Genomic DNA, 10,808 nt, shown 5'->3' with positions numbered 1-10,808 from the left:
CACATCAAACGAATGGAAAACGACATTTATAAACCTGACTGGGTACAGGCATTTCCTTATGTAAAGAACAGTCGATAACAGCTATGTTTTATATGTAGCTAGACCTATTACTTGTATTAGTCACATAACATTCAATTATGTTGAACAAGCACCCGAAAAATGTTACCATGTTATTGGTATACATATCAATCATTTAGCGTCCGCGTACAAAGTTTAAGATAAAATAAGATCCAGTATGATTCCCGGAGATATTGATTTCAATGATGATACATTATTGCGGTAAATCTGACCAGATATATAAATAGATGTGGTATGAGTGTCAATGAAAGAGTCTGAATAATTAGGAAGATAGTGCGATGGCCATCAATACATGCATTCCTCAATTCTGAACAAACGTTTATTTTCTTTTGTTTTGTTTTGTATTTGTTACTACACACTTTATAGTTTTCTATTATTATGAATATCAGTGTTTTTTTAAAAGCTACAATACTTATACTCAAACCATGCATTTATTTACAGAGAACTTATATTAATTATGCATTTTCCTATTTAATGAAATAACTTAAAATAACATACATGGTGATGTTATAAATTTATGTGCGGTATGCGTAGGAATTTTCGGATCTATTTTAGTCTATTGTTTAACAATAGATTAAACTAGTTATGCAAATTAGTAAGGTATATAATAGATTGAAAACGGGTTTTCAAGTTTATCGAAGGCTGGGCGGTGACCACTCGACTTGTAGACAATTTTTCAAGATGTCCGATTCAGATCTAGACCTCGACGATAGAGAATTAACCAAGTCTCCTGACAAGTCAATTGCAGCCTTACGTTCGGCTGCTGAACCAACTAAGAGAAACGGTAATTCAGAGCAAGATAGGGCACCTGAAGTTTCAAATGCAGATTTGTTTTCTTTGATGACAACTTATTTCAATAATAAACTTTCCGGCATAGAGAAGAATTTCTCAGATACTACAGAGACATTAGTAAAGAGAGCAAAGAAAGCAGAGAATACCTTTAAATTTAAGGGGAATCAGTTACAATTTGAGCTTAACTCTGATATTCAAGACAGTATCAGCACGGCAATTGGTTATATTGAGAAGAATAGACCTAAAAAGGCAGTTAGGGTTTTAGAAGATTCGTCTGTTCAGCTCAAGAAGAGAAATAAATTAATTACAATTGCGGATAAGTCCGAGGGCGGTTGGAGAACGGTGAACGAATACCTTTCATATGAAGTGGCCAGTGACTCGGAAGACGAGAAAAGGATACGCGCAGCAGATAACAGGGCAGTTAAAAAGATCAAAGCAGAGAAAACAGATAAACGCAGCAGTAAAAAGCGTCCGGCAGAAGCATCTGGTTCAATAGCTCAAATGGCACATAATGGTACAGGTGGTTCTGATGCTACATTTCGCCTCCAGCCCTTTCGAAGGGGCTTGGTCGCCAGCGGCCAAAGTTTCGGCAACCAAAATAGCTTCAAGACCTCAGCCGTCTGCTACAACTGCGGCATGCAAGGGCACTGGGCAAGAGACTGCAGGAAGGGAAAGGCAAGGACAGGACCTCCCAGAGGATCTTCTTCTTAAAGACCATTACAGTGACATTTTCAAGGTACAAGATTATAATATATTTATCGAAATGGTCACCGTGCCTGTTAGTATCAGAACTATTCTTGTCTTATTTATATACATATATACAATATGAGTCAGTTTAGAACAGAAATTAGGAGTAGAGTTGTACAAGAAAAATAGAGCAATTTATCACATAAATATGTTATGTTCGTTTGAAAATTGTGAATTAAGAACATAATTAGATATTTTATCTGTCTGGTAAATCAGAAAATTATAATATGTATAACCTTCAACTGTTTTAATAATCGTGGCATCACGTGTGTCACAACGATCAATGTCCGTTACTTAAATGAGCAAAAGTTATTATGAGTAACGATCATCTATTTTAACATCATATATGCTGATACACATTTAATGATGTCTTACTTAAGGTAGCAAATACAAAGATTTTTCATTCCCAATCAGACATCTTTAAACTGATGTAATTCCACTCATCTTTCTTAAAATTTTATAAATGAGGTACCGAAAGAAAGAAGAAGGATAAATCTGAAAAAAAGATCCAGTATGATTCCCGGAGATATTGATTTCAATGGTGATAAATTTGCCTGTAAATCTGACCAGATTTCAGAAAGATTTTTAAGAAGATGTGGTATGAGTGAAAATGAACGAGTTTGAATAATTAAGAAGATAGCACGAATTCGAAAGAAATTAAGTGAAATTGACTATCAAAACATTCATTTCTCACTTCGGCACAATCGTTCAAATCTAGTTTTTTAAAAGCTACAAAACTTATACTGCAAACCATGCGATTTGTTTACCGAGAAATTATTAATTATGCACTTTCCTATTTGATAATGTATAACAAAAAAAAGAAGTTGTTTATGTACGAATCATCAATTTGTATAATAAACCAGAATACACCAGCGTCATATCTGGTCCGTGACTGATTTAAAGTACCTACTTCTGATTTTTGTCTGGATTTTTAGTATTCGTATTGTCATATGATAAAGTCAGGAATATAATAAATTGACCAGTTTTATGTTTTCCGTATTACAATCGGACACTGCATGTGACATACACTGTTGATATCTGTATCAGATTCGACCCAAAATTTGGAGTGGTGTAATTTTTAGTCAACACCATTGTCTTATTTTAGTTATAAAGTTTGATTATTCCATACGTTTTTGTAACGTCATTACGGTTAACAATTGGACTTCTGTATTTCAATAGTATAGATAATATGTATAATTCAATTCAGTAATGTATGTCTAGTTAAACAATTCCTATGTTTAAATCAACTGTAAAGGCCAATGATGTTCGTTAGTAGAAACGACTACCTATTATAAAATAAAAGCTTTTGTTTCCAACCTAAAACTTTTATTCGAGCGCTTATAATAAATCTGTTGTTAGCGAACCCATGTCAATAGATTAAGTTTATGTCTTTAAACAATGTTACTGTATTGTATTCTATACAAATCAAATCAATAGATTAAGTTTATGTCAAATGTTCTTTAAACAATGTTATTGTATTGTATTCTATACAAATCAAATCAATAGATTAAGTTTATGTCAAATGTTCTTTAAACAATGTTACTGTATTGTATTCTATACAAATCAAATCAATAGATTAAGTTTATGTCAAATGTTCTTTAAACAATGTTACTGTATTGTATTCTATACAAATCAAATCAATAGATTAAGTTTATGTCAAATGTTCTTTAAACAATGTTACTATATTGTATTCTATACAAATCAAATCAATAGATTAAGTTTATGTCAAATGTTCTTTAAACAATGTTACTGTATTGTATTCTATACAAATCAAATCAATAGATTAAGTTTATGTCAAATGTTCTTTAAACAATGTTACTGTATTGTATTCTATACAAATCAAATCAATAGATTAAGTTTATGTCAAATGTTCTTTAAGCAGTGTTATTGTATTGTATTCTATACAAATCAAATCAATAGATTAAGTTTATGTCAAATGTTCTTTAAGCAATGTTACTGTATTGTATTCTATACAAATCAAATCAATAGATTAAGTTTATGTCAAATGTTCTTTAAACAATGTTATTGTATTGTATTCTATACAAATCAAATTTTCTTGTTTGTCTCTGTCGTGAACAGTGAAACATTTGTGAAAAGTTACTAACGGTATAATTAACGAATATGCCATAGAATTCTTCCATCAAAATTGACAGATCAGCATATTAAAGTTGTTAAAAAGATTAATATGTTGAGCAAAGATTGAAAACTTGACACATTCTTTTGTACAGATTGCATTGCATATTGTTTAGAAAGTATTGTGCTTTTACATTCTTTTGAATATCCCTATTCTAATTGACCAAATCAATTCGTCAAATTCAGGTTAGTTCCTCTAATAATTGGTTTATAAATTTCTTTTAAATTTCGCATACCTTTTTTATTTGGGAAACAGGAAATATTTTTTGTGTGATCGATCTTTGTCAATAAATTGAAATATAAAAGCAAAAGCTTGGAATATATTTTTACTGGAATCATTATAAAATCATGATGAGGATTGTAGGTAAATTGTTTTTATTTGATATATGTGTTGTCCTGCCTTTCGCTGTTCTCGGTGAGTACTTATTAATTATTTCAATATAAATCACACAGATATATAAATTTAGTCTTAATCATCTGATTACCTATATTATCAGACATGTTACAGACATCCTCGAATGCTAAAACATCTTCTTTTTTTAATATAAAAAAGAAGATGTGGTATGATTGCCAATGAGACAACTGTCCCAAAAAGACCAAAATGACACAGTCATTAACAACTATAGGTCACCCTACAGCCTTCAACAATGAGCAAAGCCCATACCGCATAGTCAGCTATAAAAGGCCCCGATAAGACAATGTAAAACAATTCAAACGAGAAAACTAACGGGCTTATTTATACCAAAAAAAATGTAAGTCTCTTTTAAGAGAAGTAACTTTGCAAGAGAAACTGAACATACGTACTAGTGTATTTTCATACTCAGGAATTTAAAAAGGAAATAACTTCTTAGATATACTGCATATGAATAATAAGTGTAACACGCATTATTATCGTATTAAAGAATTAAATGAATTTCCGTTTTAAACTTGCCTTGGAGTTCGGGATTATTTTTTTTTTAATTTTATTATGATTTTTACTTCGTCTAACGATTTGACAAGCTGCTTTACATAACACGATATCATGTCAAACAAAATAAACTTCTATAATTCATACGCATATTTTAATACAATGGAATAAGAGGTAACACAATTTTAGGAGAACCGGAACTATTTCACATTCTAAACTAGAAGAAATAATGGAACGCCACAGCTGTCTTATGTGGAACTCTGATTTTACTTTATGTTGTTTTATTATTACTTAATGATATTTTGTCTTTACTTAATATGGTTTTGACATTACGTAATGATGTTTTAATATAACTCAATATGGAATAGTCATTACTTAATGATATTTCGATATTACACGATATGGTTTCGTATTGACTTGATATAGTTTTTTCTTTACTCAATATGGTTTTGTCATTACTCGATGTGGTTTCACCATTATTTAATATGGTTGTGTCATTAGTCAATGTGGTGCAGAAATCTCAATTAATACCTCTGACACTAAGTATTATATTATACAGAATCTCAGCAAATCCATTAGTGACAGATTTATATCTTTCAGTGTGAAAACGTGTAGACCCGCATAATTATGTTGCTTTAGGTTGTGGAATCATGGATAGTTATTATTTATACAAAATTGTTATAGACAGACCTTTTAACAGTTTGAATGATAAAAGAATCACGTCAAGATCATATATTCGGATCGGTGAAGACATCGTAGAGACCAAAGTATATTACAACTTTCAAAAAGTTTTAGACTGTAATAATTATAAGGAATTCTATATCACTTGGAATGATAACACTATCACTATGGGACTAGGACTGCAAGGGAACGGGACTTTGTTTCTCAAATGGACTAGTTCTACTAAATTGGAGTCGATTCAAAATGTTGGAATAAGAACACAAATCGGTATTGGAAAGTGGATATTTTATACATCAGGTAATAAAAAAGTAAATGAACATGTCAATATTGATACATATATTGAGGGCATGCTGTTGATACCAATGGGCCAACAAAGAAAGAGTCTCTCAGAACAAAATGAGATTACCTCTTATTTAATGAGCTGAATAGGCTAAATGATAACATAAAGTTTCACAAATCATATTCCTTATATCATATCAACTGTACAAGTCTACAGCAAACTAAATTGAATATATTTAAATACTTCTACTTGTCAGTATACTGTTTTGTTGATATGTTTCCGTATTTTGCTCTATCTTTCAAATGCGGTTCTTTAATTTATCGCTTTAGCATTCTTAATTTTAACTATGTATTTTCCTTTGTTACCCTCTTAATCCATCTTTAGCTACAAACATTAAGCCAAAGTATTTAAAAAATATTTATAGTAAACATCATATGCACTATGCACTACATTGAAATAATATATATGATGCCGATTCAATAATCAGTTCAGAGTCTACATAATGTCTGTCGAAACCATCAATGATCTATAATGAGTTTGTTTACAATATATGTGGACAAAATGTGCTCAGAGTAGTACTTCACTGAGTTCTCAAAAAGACGACAGAGAAATCTAAAGGTTAATGTAAGGTCTATAATTACATACCAGTGTCACTAAAGCCCTGGTAACAACGAACCAACGACACATTGATACAGTGCCATAACATGAAATTTATTATAACCTTTCATTTAAATCTGGTTTTGTCGTTTAAGATCTAGATACACACCTAAAAATAGGTCTATGTGGGAGTTAAATTGGCCGATGTTATCAAAAGAACATATGAAGATCAGAGTATTTCAGATTCTTGTTAGAAAAACTACTATTCTGGAAACTATAGATCTAAAAACGCGGAAATATACATTTAGTAAGTAGCCCAGCGGTTAACAAGTGATCGTAAACCTGAGTAGTGTCGATTTCTGTGGGTTTCTTTACAAAATATGAGTAAATCTGGATTGTTAATTTTGGGTCCAACCAGTCAATATTTCTATAGCCATTATGAGATACTGCTGTATTTTTTTTTTATTTTTCTTTTGAAGACATTCCTACCATGACAGAGGAGGCAAGACCAGGGCCACGCAAGCCTATAACTCGTTACTTCTTGCTTTCAACTGATGTTACAAGATATCCATTATCAACTTTAATGTTTGGCTTTGAGCGTTCCTGATGAAGGTAAATCCAGAAAAGCGCTTCGGACGCAAGAAATTAATAACGTGTTGTTTTCAATATTTAACCAATTACATGTCAACGATATCTCAACGTACATCCATACGGTCACAAACGTACACACCAACGCAACAACTTACCATGAATAATGAATCAATCGGTTTGCCACAGACAACAAGACCTAATGACAAAGAAACTACATCCGATGATTCACAATCGAGAACAACAAATGTTGACTCCGTAATAAATGATTACGCAGCTGCATCAACATCTACGGTATCAACAACCATTACCGAATCATCCCCTATTTCTACATCTACGGTATCAACAACCATTACCGAATCACCCCCTATTTCTACATCTACGGTATCAACAACCATTACCGAATCATCCCCTACATCAACATCTACGGTATCAACAACCATTACCGAATCATCCCTTACATCAACATCTACGGTATCAACAACCATTACCGAATCATCCCCTATTTCTACATCTACGGTATCAACAACCATTACCGAATCATCCCCTATTTCTACATCAACATCTACGGTATCAACAACCATTACCGAATCATCCCCTACATCAACATCTACGGTATCAACAACCATTACAGAATCATCCCCTATTTCTACATCTACGGTATCAACAACCATTACCGAATCATCCCCTATTTCTACATCAACATCTACGGTATCAACAACCATTACCGAATCATCCCCTATTTCTACATCTACGGTATCAACAACTATTACCGAATCATCCCCTATTTCTACATCTACGGTATCAACAACCATTACCGAATCATCCCCTATTTCTACATCTACAGTATCAACAACCATTACCGAATCATCTCCTATTTCTACATCTACGGTATCAACAACCATTACCGAATCATCCCCTATTTCTACATCTACGGTATCAACAACCATTACCGAATCATCCCCTATTTCTACATCTACGGTATCAACAACCATTACCGAATCATCCCCTATTTCTACATCTACAGTATCAACAACCATTACCGAATCATCCCCTATTTCTACATCTACGGTATCAACAACCATTACCGAATCATCCCCTATTTCTACATCTACGGTATCAACAACCATTACCGAATCATCCCCTATTTTTACATCTACGGTATCAACAACCATTACCGAATCATCCCCTATTTCTACATCTACGGTATCAACAACCATTACCGAATCATCCCCTATTTCTACATCTACAGTATCAACAACCATTACCGAATCATCCCCTATTTCTACATCTACGGTATCAACAACCATTACCGAAGCATCCCCTATTTCTACATCTGAAATAGCATCATGTGGAGAACAATGTACTACAACATGTACCTGTAGTTGTCCTAAAGTATCCGTTACCCCAAACAGCAATGTCCTGGTTGATCAATTAAGAGTAGATAGGAAAACATTATCATCATATAAAAGGAGGCAACAGAGCGCAACGGATCCTCGAAAATCATCGTTTTATATAGGGTGTGTCGGTTCAATTTCCAGAGAGTGGTTGTTATGTGAAAAGCTTCTTTATGACGGACCTAAGTAGAATTATTTCGACACATTCGTATGAATAGCAGAAATATATGATCAGGGCTAACGTGTCTTTTCATCTTGCTCTTTTAACATTAAAAATGTAACTATATAGTCCTTTGTTTTATACTGTTAAATGTAGTCTCTTAAAATACGTTATAGAATGACTATCTTTTTATGTGTTTTTGTTTTGCAATATATAAATATCAAGCAAGCGTACTTGTTGAAAGATAAAACTTTAATATTTATAATGAAACATTAAATTGATTACCCGTGTATGCAATATTAGAGTGTAAGTAAATTATGCAAAGATGCATCTTATTACACCTTTTAAACACAACAACAACTAGAACAAAGAGAAAAAACAGCCCAATGCCACCAATGGATCCAAAACGCTGCGAGATCCCCCATTCCCTCTTTCAAGATATGCGGGCTTCAGCTGACCTCTAAACAATGTTCACTAGTATAACGAAATAATACCAGACTTTACTCTAAACTTTCAAATGATCGGCAATTAAAAATATACATAAGACTAGGGGTTCCTCACTTGTAACAGTAGCAAATTTGCAATGGGGCAGGATTTGTTTTTATTTAGATCTCAAACTATCCCTATACATCTAACCAATGTGAGATACATATACGCACAACAATACACATAAAATATACTTTTGACAGTCAGTAACATATTTTACTCCGAAGTTATGGAGAGTGTTTAGGTATGAAATGCGGATTTCCCAACAGAGATTGTAGTAATATATGTTGCAGTTCGAAGTGTTTTTTTTCTATCAACTGTCTATTGTTCAGTATACAAATACTTATGTATGTCAACAATTCGTCACTTATCCCAAAATTAATTCCCAAGTTTAATAACAGTGTTTGAATATGTTTAGTATGCAAGTATGTCATGTCATTCTAGATTATCTGTCTTAAGTTGGGAAAAAGAATGCAACTTAGAATAAATAGATATAACAGAGTCGTAATTTTATTGTTTACTCGTTTTGACATTGGCCGGAACAGTTCTCAACACGTATTTGTGAGAGAGTTATATCGAAGCAACACAATGATCTTATTATTATAGTTTCAGCTGATGTCAATGTTGTATTTCAAATTATTTGCTTTGCCATTCAATAAACAGTGTATAACGGTTTATATTTACTCTATGAGAAACGTTGCTGTTAAATGTTTACCTGTCGCTTTAGCAAATAGAACATAATTGAAGTTACCTGAAAACAAACAGCATTACATCTTGACTCTGTTGTCTTGTCTTTTTTTCGATTTCCATATCTTGAGATGGGATTGTGCCACAAGAAGCAAATTATGAATAAAACATGCATTTTAATAATTATTACTAAGTAAGCATGCCCAGGTCTGGTATACATAACATTATCAGTTTAAAGTATGCCTAATGACTGTCAAAAGCTTCCATTACAATTCATTTCTACAAGAGCACTTACGAACACATCGAACAGACCGAAATATTACAACAAAGATGTCTACGAATGAAAGAACGGTCTTCAACAATACGATCATCACGAGTACTTACAAGCAAGTCGAATAGTTTATGATTTTTTTGTTACATTTGACTGCTTAAAAATGAAATCAATGGAATAAATCACCACATTACCCATTTCCAATCGTTGTTATTGCCCACAATGTACTCATAGAAAAGGGTAGATATCTACAAATACCTCGAGACCAAAGAACACTGTTAGCTATAAAATCTTTCCAATATAAACCAAATGAAAAAGGTCCCTATATAAAACAGTCTTTAGAGCTGAGGACAGGGGACTCTTAGTTAATTATGTTTGAATACATATTTATCTATATACGTATGTGTGTTCAAATCAGATATTTTTTGTTGTTGTTATTTTCTGTTTGATGTCATTTTACTTATATGACAACAAAAGAATTACTTATTTCGTTATTCTACTTTGAATTATTCAAAGACGTTTTACCAACTCTAAATAACCAGCAACTTGCATTGGGTTCATCATAACAAAAGGACACGAATGGCTGTATGCACACCTCGAAAACTTCTATAAGAGCAGACTTAGATGTACAGTTGGAAAAGTTTTTCAGACTTAGAACCAACTATAGATATATAAAATAGTTTTGATTTAGATGGGATTTTTTTTGTGTGTGCCTGCTTACTGATATTAAATATGTGAATTGTGAATTGAGATATTATTTTCTTAAATTTGACTTTGACATTTGAATGCTTAAAAATCATTCTTGTTCCTCGAGGGACTCTTTTAACTTTTGTTTATAGATATAGGAAGATGTGGTGTGAGTGGCAATGAGACAACTCTCCATCCAAATAACAATTTAAAAAAAGTAAACCAGTATAGGTCAATGTTACGGCCTTCAACACGGAGCCTTGGCTCACACCGAACAATTAGCTATAAGTATACGAAGCGTGTCAGACTGAGGTTTG

The sequence above is a fragment of the Mytilus galloprovincialis genome, chromosome 5 (genome assembly GCF_965363235.1).
Source record: "Mytilus galloprovincialis chromosome 5, xbMytGall1.hap1.1, whole genome shotgun sequence".
Lineage (NCBI taxonomy): Eukaryota > Metazoa > Mollusca > Bivalvia > Mytilida > Mytilidae > Mytilus > Mytilus galloprovincialis.
The sequence above is the reverse complement of the archived record's forward strand: the minus strand, read 5'-3'. Positions refer to the sequence as shown.